General features: G+C 52.2%; 1 long non-coding RNA gene and 1 other non-coding gene across 2 annotated transcripts in view; one reads left to right on the top strand and one right to left on the bottom strand.

Moving 5' to 3' along the window:
- The window catches only part of LOC135330517 (uncharacterized), a 140,039-nt gene extending 136,669 nt beyond the window's left edge, over positions 1–3,370 (bottom strand). Inside the window, exon 1 of the long non-coding RNA XR_010392536.1 lies at positions 3,297–3,370. This is a non-coding gene — a long non-coding RNA (uncharacterized LOC135330517). The remainder of the gene's footprint in view (positions 1–3,296) is intronic.
- Positions 3,371–11,635: 8,265 nt separating this feature from the next.
- On the top strand, positions 11,636–11,707 carry TRNAA-CGC (transfer RNA alanine (anticodon CGC)). Its single transcript has one exon. It is a non-coding gene; the product is annotated as a tRNA-Ala (tRNA).
- The last annotated feature ends 3,302 nt before the right edge of the window (positions 11,708–15,009 follow it).

The following is a 15,009-nucleotide window of genomic DNA, read 5'->3' as shown; positions in this document are numbered from 1 at the left end:
GCACCCGTCCTTCTGGAGGGGAACATGGAGCCACCAGAGAGCTTAGGCAATCTGCAGGGACACTGAGTGCCTGGGGGTGAGCCAGCAGTGGAGTCTCAGGACGTGGGAGAGCAGCTAATGTGGAGTCACCCAACAGGTATAGCACCACGTCCGGGTGGTGAAGCACCAAATAGAGGAGGGTGGCAGCAAGGCAGGAGGGCAGTGATCCACCGACATGAGGAGCCACCCCACTATGCCTGAAGGAGAAGAGCAGAGCAGGTTTGGGGATGGTGACCAGGGCTAGCCACAGCCCAGGGATGGCCAGATGAAACATGCTTGGCCTGAGGGACCTCCTGTCTCTCTGCCTCTGCTCCAGCACAGCTGTCCTAAGGAGAGGGCTTCACAGGACAGGATTGAAGTAGTTCAGCTGGGAGAGTGTTAGACTGAAGATCTAAAGGTCCCTGCTTCAAGCCTGGGCTTTTGGCACCAGCATGGCCCTCACCCTTTTGCAGAGTTGGGCATCCAGGCCATGTGGCAGCTGCAGCTCTTGCCCTTCTGAATCCTCATGGGGCAGGGAGGGTATTAACTCTGGGTTTGTTGCAAACAAGTTTATTGGAGATAGCGATACAGTGGAGTCATAGCAAGCAACTCTTACTACACAGTTGTTATTGCCCAAGTCTTGGTTTCTTACCTCTCCAACGGTTTCTTGTGAGAGGTTCCCTTAACTCCTGGAGAGCAACCTTGAGAGGCATCCCTGCTCAAGGGGAGATTCACCGCCCTGCAGCCCACTGCTGGAGCAGGAGAGTTCAATGGGCTTTAGGCTGCAGCGCTATGTATGGGCACGGAGTTTGACTCATGGTCCTATGATGTTTGGTGTGGAGATATACCTTGTTGCAGACCTCATGCTGTGTTGGGGAAAATATACCCTTCTTGCTGATCTCACGCCTATTTCTGGCCTCACCAATTGCAACCAGTATTTCTTAGTTCCTCCTGGTCAGCACTGGGTGCTGTCAGTTATTTATGGTCGGCTGGGGCCTAAGATAAGGGTTGGGGGGTAGTTGCGCTCTGTCCTTCTAAGTGCTCCTGGGTATCTCCCTGGCTGTCCTCCTGGGCAATGGCCTCATCCTTACAGCTGAAGCCTGCGAGCACTGCCTCCACAACCCAATGCCCATCCTCCTCCTCCACCTTGGCTCCATCTCCACCACTGTTCCCAAATCCATGGCCAGGTCCCTGAAGGACACCAAGGCTGTTCCCAAAGTCCTCACATGTCCCCACTCTGGTCCCAAACGTCCCTACGTGTCCCCCATATCCTCACCCTGGTCCCAATGTGTCTCCCATGTGTCCTCTATGTGTCCCCAATGTGCCCTCATGTCTCCCCCGTCTTTCCCCCAGTCCCCACATGTCCCCAACGTCCCCACATCCTCATCCCAGTCCTTTCCCACACAAAGCCTTTCCCACCTGCCTCCCTCCCTGGCCATGGCCTCTTTGTATCTCAGCCCCTCATTCTTTGCCTGCCTGGAGCCTCCCTCCATCTTCTCCCCATCACTGGACATGCTGGTGGCTGCTCTGGCTCTTTGGTGCCTCTAGCCAGGTATCCCCTCATCCACGGCATGAGGAAGGAGGAGCTCCAGGACGCCCTGAGGAGACTCAGTGGCTGCGACGTCAGAGCAATGGGCTGCCCTGCTGCCCTCACTAAAGACTCCAAATTTCTCTCGTTTCATCCCTGTGTTGAGTTTGTGTCACCTGTGGTGATCATGGTCTTGGACAACTGTTCCAGTTCTTCCCACTGCTCCAGAGATGTGAGCCCCATCGGCCCAACCTTTGGGCCTTCTGCAAATGTGTCAGCACTGCGCTAGAGCTGGCCTCCAGAGTAGCACATCCTTAATGAAGGGTGATCTCCTGATTGCAACATCCGAAGATTTGGCGTGCCTTGTGCTCAGGACCAGCTCCCTGGGTTGGCACAACTTGGCCTGAGGGACCTCCTGCTCCTTGGCCTCTGCTCCTGCATGGCTGTCATGGGGACAAAAGCTCCCAGGGAGGAGCTGAAGTAGCTCAGCTGGGAGAGCGTTAGACTGAAGATCTAAAGGTCCCTGCTTCAAGCCCGGGCTTCGGCAACGGGATCCTTGTTGGTTCCTCTTGGCTCTTTTGCAGAGCTGCTCTGTCTTCTCCCAGCCTCCACCAACCCTGGCTGCATCCCACCCCACAGCTGGGGGGAGCAGCCAGGACCCAGCTGGATGGGGCTCACCCTTGCTCTGCCCCTTCCTGTGGAGGACTGGCTTGAGGGCAGAGGTCATGTGAAGATTGAACAAATAAAGGAAGCAGAACTAAGTGCATATCGCACACAGTTGATGTGAGCCAAGTCCCGTACGAGAGTAAAAACAGCTAGAGCCAAGGACACATTGTCCTTGGCTCCAATGTGTTATCAATGATTAGTCCTGGGAACTTGCGGGTGATGTAATGCAGAAGGCGTTGGGGTATACAAAATTGCTGTTACCAATAAGGAGCTCAGCTTTTGCAATATGTATGAGCCTGATTAGTCCTATACTATATAAAGAAAGACCACGCCTAATAAAGTTGAAGTACACTGATCACTCATATTGAGCGTCTGGGTCTTCCCTCCGTCGGCTCCTCCCGTGCAAGTTTCCAACAAATGGCGCCCGAACAGGGACCCTGCCGGTCAGGGACTCGGTGATTAAAAACTCAGGAGTCGACAGAGTGCTAGAGACAGCTGGTCCTGCTGTGCTAAAGGCGACGAGACACAAAAGGGGGTCTACGTGCCAGAGTTACAGAGGAGGTGGAGAGGACACAAACAAAGGGGGTCCGTGCCCAGGACGAGACGGGGTCCTGCCAGAAAGTCTCGCCGCAGGTCTTGCAAAGGTTGCAACGGTAAGTGAGTAACCACGGAGCGACAAGCGGCTTATTATTTATTGAGATGCTTTTTAGAAAAGCGAGGTACTCAAGGAATAGAATGTCATAAGGAACTCCCAGGGCTATTAGCTTACGGAGTGGCTAAGGGGTGTTTTGTTAACCCAGATACCATGTTCGAACAAACTGAATGGAAAAAATTTGGGGACAAGTTGTTTGATGACGTAATAAGTGACAACAAGACAGCAAAAAAGCTGATGAAGCCGTGGAGGGCAGTTACTAATGCTCTCGCACCTCAAAAAAAAAAAAAAAAAAAAAAAAGCTGCCGCCGCCGCGGAGCATTTGGGAAGCCCCGATGGGTTTAAGGAACCCCCGCATGTGGAGGTGTCCCCATACCCATCACCCCCCTCGATCCGGACCTTTACTATTGCCCAAGGAGGGTCTGGGAACACAGGCCTGCCAAAAGGAGCAACATTGACCATGCGGCAGATCCCCCCTCCTCTCTCAGCGCCTCCCCCCCCCTCTCTCCCCCCCCCCCTCCCCCCCCTCTCTCCCCCCTCTCTCTCCCCCCCCTCTCTCTCTCCCCCCCTCTCTCTCTCCCCTCCTCTCTTTCTCCCCCCCCCTTTTTTCTCCTCTCCTCGTCCTCCTCTTCCTTTGGCCACAGTTATCTGAGGACACCCATCTCAGGCTATCAATGTGAAATAAGTTTTTCTCTATGATATTAATGGTCAGAAACCACTAATAAAAGCAGTTTGAAAAAAAAAAAAAAATTCGGGAATAAAGGGGGAACCAACCCGACAGATGTTGGATTATATTTGGGGGACAAATATATTGTTGCCGGGGGACATACGCAGCATAATGAAGTTAATACTAACGCAGCACCAGCAGCTGCTGTTTAACGCGCATTGGCACGCAGTATGCCAAGAAGCAGTAGCTGTTATAAGGGCTCTAGGGGACCCGTTGTATGGAGTAACTTTGGACGAGTTGATGGGAATAGGCGCGTACTTCCGATTAGAGGCACAAGCCCTGTTGGGACCAGATAAAGCTAAAGAATCGATGAAACTAGCAAGGCGGGCGCTTGATCAAATAAAGGAGCCCGGGGGTATCCCATCTTATATGGGAATAAAGCAGGGCCGGGAAGAGCCTTTCGGCTTGTTTATTGACAGAGTAGCCAATGCTATACAAGCAGCAGGGGTACCAGAATACCTAAAAGGGACTATTTTGAAACAATGTGCAATACAGAATAGTAGTCCTTCAACGCGTAGTATTCTAGCTACGCTTCCGGGAACATGGACTATTGAGGAGGGACTTGAAAGAATGGCACAAGTGCCTGTAGGACCACAAGCCATGTTAGTAGAGGCGGTGAGACAATTAGGAGAGAGCATGAGGGAGCAAGCACAGGCGTTGCGGGATAATATGCAACAGAATCAAAGACAGGTATTCGCTGCCCTTGCTCCTTTGCAAAATCCCGGCGGAAATACCCCCCCTGATCGACGATCGGCATGCTGCTATCGATGCGGCGTTGCGGCACGCTGCTACCGATGTGGCGTTGTTGGTCATCTTCGCAGAGAATGCCAAGCTAGTAAAGTATGGTGTCCCAACTGCAAAAGCAGCAAACATGATGGAGCGGCTTGCTGGAAGGCTGGCTCGGGAAACGCCCGGAGAAGCGGGACGAGCCGCCCCGCGACGACACAAAAGGCGGCCTTCACCACAACAACTCAGCAACCCCCGCAGTTAACACAACCACCTCAGCCGGCGCCCAGCTCCACTCGGAACGCCATGAACCCCTTCGTCTTCGACCAGCCACCAGAGGGAGTCTCGGGCTGGACTTGGCAACAGCAGTAGACGCCACCTTATTGGATACAAAGCCAACAAGAATCCGGACGAATGTCTACGGACCAGTAACTATTAATCATGAGCCAGTAGGTGCCTTACTGATTGGAAGATCGTCCGCTACAATGAAAGGATTACAAGTTTTGACAGGATTGATCGACAAGGACTACTTCGGGGAAATACAAATTGTGGTTTCAGCAATGTTTCCACCTATGCACATACCACAAGGATCGAGAATAGCTCAGCTTATTCCGCTTCCCCACCTGACTGTAGGGATGACACCAGCGAAAGAGCAACCACGAGGCTATGGTGCTTTTGGCTCCACTGGGAGTGTGGTGTTACTGACTGTCGGAATGCATCAAAGGCCCCGACAAACCGTGACTGTAAAGTATAAAGAAGAATCTATACGCACTAATGCCTTATTGGACACTGGAGCGGATGTATCAATAATTAGCACTAAGATCTGGCCCCAGCATTGGCCAACCCGAGAGACCAGCTCTACGGTAGCTGGAGTAGGCGGGGTCACCCTCGCCCGGAAATCATCGACGCTACAATGGACTATAGGGAACAAGGTGGTTAATTGCTCCGTTTCCATTTTACCCCTACCTGAAGGAGTGCAAGCATTAATAGGGCGCGATATCCTTGCCCAGATGGGTATGGTGCTTACCTCGGAACACCCTTTATAGCACCGGCCATTGCCTGGACTTTCCCAATCCCACTCAGCTGGAGGACTGATCAGCCTGTGTGGGTAGAGCAATGGCCGCTTAAACGGGAAAGTCTCATTCAAGCACATGAACTAGTAAAGGAACAGTACAAACAAGGTCATCTAAGACTATCTACCAGCCCTTGGAATACCCCAATATTTGTGATCAAGAAAAAATCCGGCAAATACAGACTTTTACACGATCTACGTGCTGTAAACAGACAGATGCATGACATGGGTGCTTTACAACCGGGGTTACCCAACCCAGCAATGATCCCAGAAGGCTGGCACCTGCTAATCGTAGATTTAAAGGACTGTTTCTTTACCATAGCCCTCCATGAAGATGATAAACAGCGATTTGCATTTACACTCCCTGCTATCAATAGAGAGGGGCCAGACCAAAGATTTGAATGGACAGTACTACCGCAGGGTATGCGAAACTCACCAACCCTCTGTCAACTCTATGTCGATGCGGCACTTCAACCGTTACGTCAACAGTGGCCAGAGACCATGATATATCACTACATGGACGACATATTGTTGGCACAAAAAATCCCTTTTTCTCCTGAACAAAAATTTGATCTAATCACACAATTAAAGAAAAAGGAACTTGTGGTGGCCCCGGAAAAGGTACAGGAATCCAGCCCCTGGCAGTATCTAGGTTGGCATATTTCGAATGCCACCATCAGACCACAGAAATTGACAATCAGGACTGACATAAGAACACTCAATGATGCTCAAAAACTATTAGGAGACCTCCAATGGATCCGTCCGGTTGTCGGCATTCCTAATGAACTTTTAAATCTGCTACGCCCCTTGCTGAAGGGAACAGACCCAGCGGCTGCCGTCACGCTCACAGAGGAACAGCAACGGGTACTCCAGGAAATTGCATCGCTAATTACTACGCGTGCTACGCACCGACGCCTGGAAAATCAGCCACTTGATCTTACTATTTTATGTGGCCCACAATACCTAATGGGAGCCATTACACAACACAAAATAAAAACGGGGAAAAAAAGGGGGTTGGCGGAACCCATTATACTAGAATGGATAGCACCACCGTTACAACCAAAACGAACTATTCAGGAAAAAGTTTCAACGCTGGCCGAACTCATTAGGAAAGGAAGAAACCGAATATTGCAAATTGAGGGAGCACCACCGAATACCATTTGGCTGCCATTGAAACCCAACGACCTAGAATGGTCAGGCGGTTGTTGAACGAGCAAACAGCACTGTCAAACAATACATAGAAAAGTTTAAGGACATCCTAGACATCAAGGAAAAAATTGATAAGACCCTATTCGTACTAAACTATTTGTGTGTATTCGGGGACGACAAAGAACCACCAGCAATCAAACATCATATAGAAGAAGAAAAGGCTGGTAGCCGGACCTTTAGAGTAAAATACCGGGACATGAAAACGGGAGTATGGATAGGTCCAGCAGAGGTAATATATGTAGGGCGCGGTTATGTGTGTATATCTTCTCCCACAGGACCGGTTTGGGTTCCCAGCAGATTTACGAAACCTGTGATAGACGAAGGAGCGACTGTGGACAAAGACTATGCTCGGAATCGGACAGACAACTCTGCGCAAAATTGTCCTATTGATCATGATAATTGCTGAAGGGTCTACAATGTTGTCTCAGATTGATACTCAACAGAATATGTGGGTTACATGGGCTAACGAAACTAACCAGCGTACCTTTTGTTTGTCTCTAGCCTCAGGAAGCGATCCCTTCCGGACGTGTCTATTTGGGGTGCCTATAGGAACTCCAAAGGAATTGATCAAGCTGTTAGGCCCGTACTCAACTTCGCTTACTCTCTTAAGTGGGTCCTTCTCGAGCAACCTCTCAGACGGAGTGGTTGCTGCACTGCAACATCTTAATATATCGTTGCCATGGGATCCACAAGAATTAGATTTGTTAGGGTCAGTAGCAGTAGGAAACACTAGTGATAATTGGACACAAACCTGTTTTATACTAAATAAAGGTAAACAAAATAAGACTCATTGGACGAACATAATGTCTAGAACTTTAGGGTTTAACGCCAATGGTAATTATTGTGGGTGGAATAATTCCAATAATAGTGAGCCACTTGGGGCCTATGGAGTAAATGATCACAACTCAATGTGGCCTATGAGTGCCCCTAAGGCACTGCCTCCTGGTATTTTTCTAATTTGTGGTGACAGAGCATGGCAAGGTGTGCCAGGAAACGCTTACGGGGGACCTTGTTCTATAGGACGCCTGACACTCTTTGCCCCTGACTTACATGATCAGCGTTGGTCAAATCTGACTGCAGCAATCAAACATAGAAGAAGTGAAAATCGTCGAGGCAAATGTGAATTGAAAAAACTAGGTTCAGACTGTGCTGATGATGTAGAATTATGGGGGCCTGCGGAAAGGTTTTTCGCCGCAGCTTTAGCTCCTAAGGTTGCAGTTGCGCATGCCATGTCTAATCTAAATAAACTTGCTTCTTGGGCTGTTAGGCAATCAAATGTTACTACACAAATTCTCTCTGAAATGTCACAGGATATGGATAGCCTGAGACATGCAGTGTTGCAAAATAGAGCAGCTATAGACTTTCTGCTTTTGGCACAGGGACGCGGGTGTGAGGATTTTGAAGGAATGTGTTGTTTTAATCTTTCTGATCATGGACAGTCAATCCATGAGCAATTGAAATGGCTAAAGGACCACACCCAGAGATTCACCGTACAGTATAATTGGTTTGATGATCTGTTTAGAAAGATGTTTGGTAATGTGAGTACCTGGATTTTGGGCTTGATCAAAGAAGGGCTACGTATTCTATTCATAATTGTATTAATTTTAATTGCTGTAAGAGTGATTTTTGGCTGCTTAACACAAAAGCTTGAACAATTAACTAAAAAAGTCTTTCTCGCACAAAATAAAAACGGGGGAATTGTGGAGGACTGGCTTGAGGGCAGAGGTCATGTGAAGATTGAACAAATAAAGGAAGCAGAACTAAGTGCATATCGCACACAGTTGATGTGAGCCAAGTCCCGTACGAGAGTAAAAACAGCTAGAGCCAAGGACACATTGTCCTTGGCTCCAATGTGTTATCAATGATTAGTCCTGGGAACTTGCGGGTGATGTAATGCAGAAGGCGTTGGGGTATACAAAATTGCTGTTACCAATAAGGAGCTCAGCTTTTGCAATATGTATGAGCCTGATTAGTCCTATACTATATAAAGAAAGACCACGCCTAATAAAGTTGAAGTACACTGATCACTCATATTGAGCGTCTGGGTCTTCCCTCCGTCGGCTCCTCCCGTGCAAGTTTCCAACACCTTCCCATCCTGCCCTCCTTGATGTGTCTGTGGCCAAGGGAGGAGTTTGGTGTTACCATGGAGGATCTCGAGTAGTGTGAGAGGCATTTGGGTGCTGCACTGGCTCCAGATGGTGGTGGAGATGGTCTGGGGGGTAGTTGCACTCTGCCCTTCTAAGTGCTCCTGGGTATCTCCCTGGCTGCCCTCCTGGGCAATGGCCTCATCCTTACAGATGAAGCCTGCAGCCACTGCCTCCACACCCCCATGCATATCTTCCTCCTCCACCTTGGCTCCATCTCCACCACTGTCCCCAAATCCATGGCCAGGTCCCTGAGGGACACCAGGGCTGTTCCCTGCTTGGGAAGAGCTGCCCAGTGCTTCCTGGGTATCTTCTTGATTACACAAAGCCTTTCCCACCTGCCTTTCTCCCCTGCTTATGGCCTCTTCCTGTCTCAGCACCTTCCTCTTTGCCCACCTGGAGCCCCCCTGCATGGCTTCCCTATCACTGGATATGCTGGTGGCTGCTCTGGCTCTTTGGTGCCTCTAGCTGTGAAGCCTCTCACCCATGGCATGGGGAAGGAGGAGCTCAAGGATGCCCCAAGGAGACTCTTGGAGACCTCAGTTATCCACCATCCGTAAAGCATGCGTCACCCTCTTATGGTCTCCAACTTCTCTACTGGGACTTGCCCCAGGCAGCAGGGCTGACGGTGCACATCCATCCTGGAGGGGACCATGAAGCTTCCAGGACAGCTCAGGAGACCTCCAGGGACCACATGTGGGTCTGGGTGGACGAGGAGTGGGGCCTAACCAGACCAGAGCCCATCCCAGGTGGAGTCATTCCAAGGCAGGAGGCTGAACCCAGGAGCTCAGAGGCACCATGGGCTCTGCAGGGCCAGGAGAGGCCAGAAGGCCCCATCAGGCAAAGGGGGATCCCCCAGAGAGGGACTCATGACCAGCTCCATCACCATCTGGAAGCAGTGCAGCACCCAAATGCCTCTCCCACCATTTGAGGTCCCCCATGGTACCACCAAGCCCCTCCCTTGGGCACAGAGACATGAGGGAAGGCAGGATGGGAAGGGTCAGAGCAAGGGTGGGCCCCATCCAGCTGGGTCCTGGCTGCCTGCTCCCCCCAGCTGTGGGGTGGGATGCAGCCAGGGTTGGTGGAGGCTGGGAGAAGACAGAGCAGCTGTGCAAAAGGCCAAGGGGAACCAACAAGGATCCCATTGACAAGGGCCCCATTGCCGAAGCCCGGGCTTGAAGCAGGGACCTTTAGATCTTCAGTCTAATGCTCTCCCAGCTGAGCTACTTCAGCCCTCCCCTTTGAGCTCTCTTCCCTGCGCCAGCTGTGCCCATACCCAGGCAGATGTGCAGGAGGTTGCTCCTGAAGGTGATCCCTGTGTGTGGGAGGGGAGCACTGTGCCAGGGGGCAGAAGGCACACACACCCTCTCCTCTTGCAAGAGACGTTGGCCTCCTGTGGGACAACCTTGGGTTGCTAGCTCAGTGACCAGTCCCCATCTCCACAGCTGCTGGGCAGCAGGCCACCACACCCGAAACAACCCTTGTTCCTAACAGCACGCCATGACTTGTCCACACAAACCCATGCAGAAGCCAAGCTAAGCAGCAGACACTTTTTGTGGTGCAGATGCTGCAGCATTTTCTTTACCTGGATTGTAGATTGAGAGTCCAGTCTTTGGATGTTGCAACGAGGAGATCACCTGTCATTAAGGACATGCTATTCTGGAGGCCAATGTCCCTGAGCTGAGCAGCAGAGCCTGAGGAGCAGAGGGACTGCACAGGAGAGCTGCTCCACACTGTGGCCTTGGCATGGTGATATTGGGAAGGTATCAGCCATGGGCAGCACTGTGTGGACAAAACACCACCCCAGGACCCAAGCTCTGGAGGTTGTCATAGGACCCAAACACCAGGAGGGTCCCATAGTGCAGGGGTCTGCAGCTGGCCATGTGGCAGCTGTAGGCCATGACAGTGAGAAGACAAAACTCTGGTGCCATCAAGAAGAGAACCAGGAAGCCCTGTGCAGCACATCCCAAATAGGGAACAGCCCTGGTGTCCCTCTGGGAACTGACCTCACTGGATTTGGGTACAGTGGTGGAGATGGAATCAAGGTGGAGGAAGAAGATGTCCATGGGGTTGTGGAGGCAGTGGTCGCAGGCTTCAGCTGTAAGGATGAGGCCATTGCTCAGGACAGCCAGAGTCATGCCCAAGAGCACTAAAAAGGGCAAGAGCTACAGTTCTCGCATGGCCTGGATGCCTGGCTCTGCAAAAAGGTAAAGGCCACCCCAGTGCCGAAGCCCAGGCTTGAAGCAGGGACCCTTAGATCCTCAGCCTAATGCTCTCCCAGATGAGCTACTTTGGCCCTGCCCTGGGAACCCTTGTCCCCATGACAGCTGTGCAGGAGCAGAGGCCAAGGAGCAGGAGGTCCCTCGGGTCAAGCTATGTCTTGCCTGAGCATTGCTGGACTGCAGCTGAGCCTGGTGACCATCCCCAAACCTGCTCTGCTCCTCTTCTCCAGGCACAGGTGGGATGGCACCTCTTGGTGGGCCACATGCCTCCACCAGGCCCTGTTCTGCCTGGCGTACGACTAAAGCAACTACAACTATTGCCTCATCCACAAAAATCCATCCCTCCTCCATAACTGGCTTGAAATACCTCCAGCCGCTGGGAATGCCCAAGGACAGCCAACAGAGGCGTCTCCAAAGAGCAGCTTTCTCCCGTAGCTTTGCTGGGGAAGAAATGCCACAAATAGGGGTGTTTCTCCCCTGACATGAAGAGCTCTGCAAGGACAAGGTGATCTCAGCACCCCTCTGAGACACAACATGGGTGTCGTGGTACAAACTGTGGAGGAATCAGGCAGTAACGGTCTCCCAGGCTTGGCTGGTTGTTGCTGTTCAGAGGGACCTTGAGGGTCTGGAGATGGGCAGAGAGGAATCTCCTGAAGTTCAGCAGGCTGCAAGGGGATGTAGCTCAGTGGAAGAGCGCCTGCTTCGCATGCAGGAGGCCCTGGGTTCAATCCCCAGCATCTCCAGGGCTGCTTTTGGCTTACATCTCCCTCCCCAGACTGGCGTCAGGGCTGGCAACTAGATGCATTGCTCTTCTGCAAATTTGGGGTCTTGCCCTCTGAGCGGATGCCCTGTGGGGAGGGGAGGTCCCAGGGTGGGAGGTGACCATCTGAAATGACATCTCTGGGCAAGGGGAGAGGGAGTTAAAACTGACACTGAGGGGACATGGGCTTTTGTGTCACTACCATTGCAACAACCTCACTGGCCAGCAACAGGCAAACAGGCAGGAGCTGGGAGGTCATCGAGTGCCTCAAAATGTCCTCTTAGGGGAGGTGGGCCAGCCCCCAACCTCCCGCATGGCGGGGAGACATATGCATATTTTGCTTCATACTTGGCACAAAACAGGCTGCAAAACCTCTCTTCTGCATCAAGATTATGCAGCAGACTGGAAGAAGGATGAACTTTTAATGTTTTCTCCCTAGCAAATGCACATCTCCAAATTCACTTGAACTTTTCACTTTCTGTCTTCCAGGGAGACTCCCAAATGGGGGTTTTGACCAAGATGGGACCAACCCCTTTTGGCTATTCCCCTAAAAATACATCTAGCAATGCCAAAGGAGCAACTTTCCCAAAGTTCCTTTGCTTCTCTGAAGAGCTTCAAGCAAACCCAGGAACTAGCAACTCCCATTTATCGATATTTATATACTCATTTAATCTCTATCCCTTTATAAATGTGAATATATGTATATATAAGTAAATATCTGAATACATATTATGCATATAGTGTCATAAATAGAGGCATTACATCTAATGCTGCATTTTCACATAAATAAATGCAGTATATATTTGTACATATTTCTCCATTCCTCTCTCTCTCTTTCTATATGTGCATATACTGTCTATATTGTATATAAATTTATATATTTTGATGCTTGAGGACTTCCTGAGGCAAAAATGCAGAGCAGCCAAGCAAAGGGGATCTGAGAGCATGTGGGAAAAACAGTCTGGGGGAAAAAAAAGCGACCGATCACAGAGCAGTGTGGAAAGACGAGGGGGTTGTGGCATTAAACAAGATGGCAGCCCCCAGGAATAAAATGGTGGCAGGAACAAAATGGCGGCGCCTCTAGGGGGAAGACTTCCTGTCTGGAGGTACTTCCAGGGACACCGGAAGGAGGGAGCAGGGGCAGCTGGCCAATCACAGAGCATCTTGTGATCAGGTGATTGGGGGGGGCAATGTTACACAAAATGAGGCCATGTTGGGGGGGGCACAATGTGACCAGAAAAGAGGCGGGACTTCCTGGGAAGGTGGGACACATGGCTGCCTGCAGGGGGTGGGGCTTCAGCCAGATGTTGGGGGCGGAGCTAATGTCGCCTCTTCTCCTGGGGTCGGGGGGGATGTCCTTTATTCCCCCGTCCCCATACAAACCCCTCCCCTGTGAACAAGGGACCCAGGTGTCCGGGGGGACCCAGGCACCCCAGTGTCGCTCCACAGCTGAGCCCCCTCCCACTCGTGTAGGAGGGACCCAAGTGTCCAAGGCTCCCGGGTGGCTGGGGGCCCCAATTCTCCAAGGGACCCAGGCGCCCGAGTGAGGCCCGAATACCTGTCCCCTGTCACCCCATGCACAGGGGACCCAGGGGTCCAGGCACCCCCCAAGAGCTGATCCACTGCCCTCCTGTGTGGGGGATCCAGACGTTCAACTCCCCCCTTGAATCGCACCCACACACACAGAAGGCCCAGGTGTCCAGGCAGGGGAGGGGGCAGCTCTTTAGTGCGTGCATGCGATGTCACATGTGTTACAAGTATGACATGTGTCCACAGCATCGCAAGCCCATCACACACGTCCTAAGCAGATCCCAAATATCCCCTGGACCCCAAATAGCCTCCAGGGTCCCCAGAGTCTGCCCATGTCCCAAACTGTTCCCCAGTGGCCCCCCAATGTCACCCCCACTGGTCCTGAGCGTCCCCCACATCCTCACCCTGGTCCCTGCTGTCCCTACATGTCCCCAGTGTCCCCTTCTCCATTCCCAGAGTCCCCATGTGTCCCCTGCACCCCCATGTCCCCTGAGCCCCCCTTTATTCCCCATTGGTCCCCAGTGTCACCCCGTGTCCCCCACATCCCCAGCCTGGTCCCCACGTGTCCCCACAAACTCATTCTGTTCCCAAAGTCCTCACATGTCCCCACTCTGGTCCCAAACGTCCCTCCGTGTCCCCCATATCCTCACCCTGGTCCCAATGTGTCTCCCATGTGTCCCCTATGTGTCCCCAATGTCCCCTCATGTCTCCCCCGTCCTCCCCCCAGTCCCCACATGTCCCCAACGTCCCCACATCCTCATCCCAGTCCTTTCCCACACAAAGCCTTTCCCACCTGCCTCCCTCCCTGGCCATGGCCTCTTTGTATCTCAGCCCCTCATTCTTTGCCTGCCTGGAGCCTCCCTCCATCTTCTCCCCATCACTGGACATGCTGGTGGCTGCTCTGGCTCTTTGGTGCCTCTAGCCAGGTATCCCCTCATCCACGGCATGAGGAAGGAGGAGCTCCAGGACGCCCTGAGGAGACTCAGTGGCTGCGACGTCAGAGCAATGGGCTGCCCTGCTGCCCTCACTAAAGACTCCAAATTTCTCTCGTTTCATCCCTGTGTTGAGTTTGTGTCACCTGTGGTGATCATGGTCTTGGACAACTGTTCCAGTTCTTCCCACTGCTCCAGAGATGTGAGCCCCATCGGCCCAACCTTTGGGCCTTCTGCAAATGTGTCAGCACTGCGCTAGAGCTGGCCTCCAGAGTAGCACATCCTTAATGAAGGGTGATCTCCTGATTGCAACATCCGAAGATTTGGCGTGCCTTGTGCTCAGGACCAGCTCCCTGGGTTGGCACAACTTGCCCTGAGGGACCTCCTGCTCCTTGGCCTCTGCTCCTGCACGGCTGTCTTGGGGACAAAAGCTCCCAGGGAGGGGCTGAAGTAGCTCAGCTGGGAGAGCGTTAGACTGAAGATCTAAAGGTCCCTGCTTCAAGCCCGGGCTTCGGCAACGGGATCCTTGTTGGTTCCTCTTGGCTCTTTTGCAGAGCTGCTCTGTCTTCTCCCAGCCTCCACCAACCCTGGCTGCATCCCACCCCACAGCTGGGGGGAGCAGCCAGGACCCAGCTGGCTGGGGCTCACCCTTGCTCTGCCCCTTCCCATCCTGCCCTCCTTGATGTGTCTGTGGCCAAGGGAGGAGTTTGGTGTTACCATGGAGGATCTCGAGTAGTGTGAGAGGCATTTGGGTGCTGCACTGGCTCCAGATGGTGGTGGAGATGGTCTGGGGGGTAGTTGCACTCTGCCCTTCTAAGTGCTC

The sequence above is a fragment of the Dromaius novaehollandiae genome, chromosome 21 (assembly GCF_036370855.1).
Source record: "Dromaius novaehollandiae isolate bDroNov1 chromosome 21, bDroNov1.hap1, whole genome shotgun sequence".
Classification (NCBI taxonomy): Eukaryota; Metazoa; Chordata; class Aves; order Casuariiformes; family Dromaiidae; genus Dromaius; species Dromaius novaehollandiae.
The sequence above is the reverse complement of the archived record's forward strand: the minus strand, read 5'-3'. Positions and strand labels throughout refer to the sequence as shown.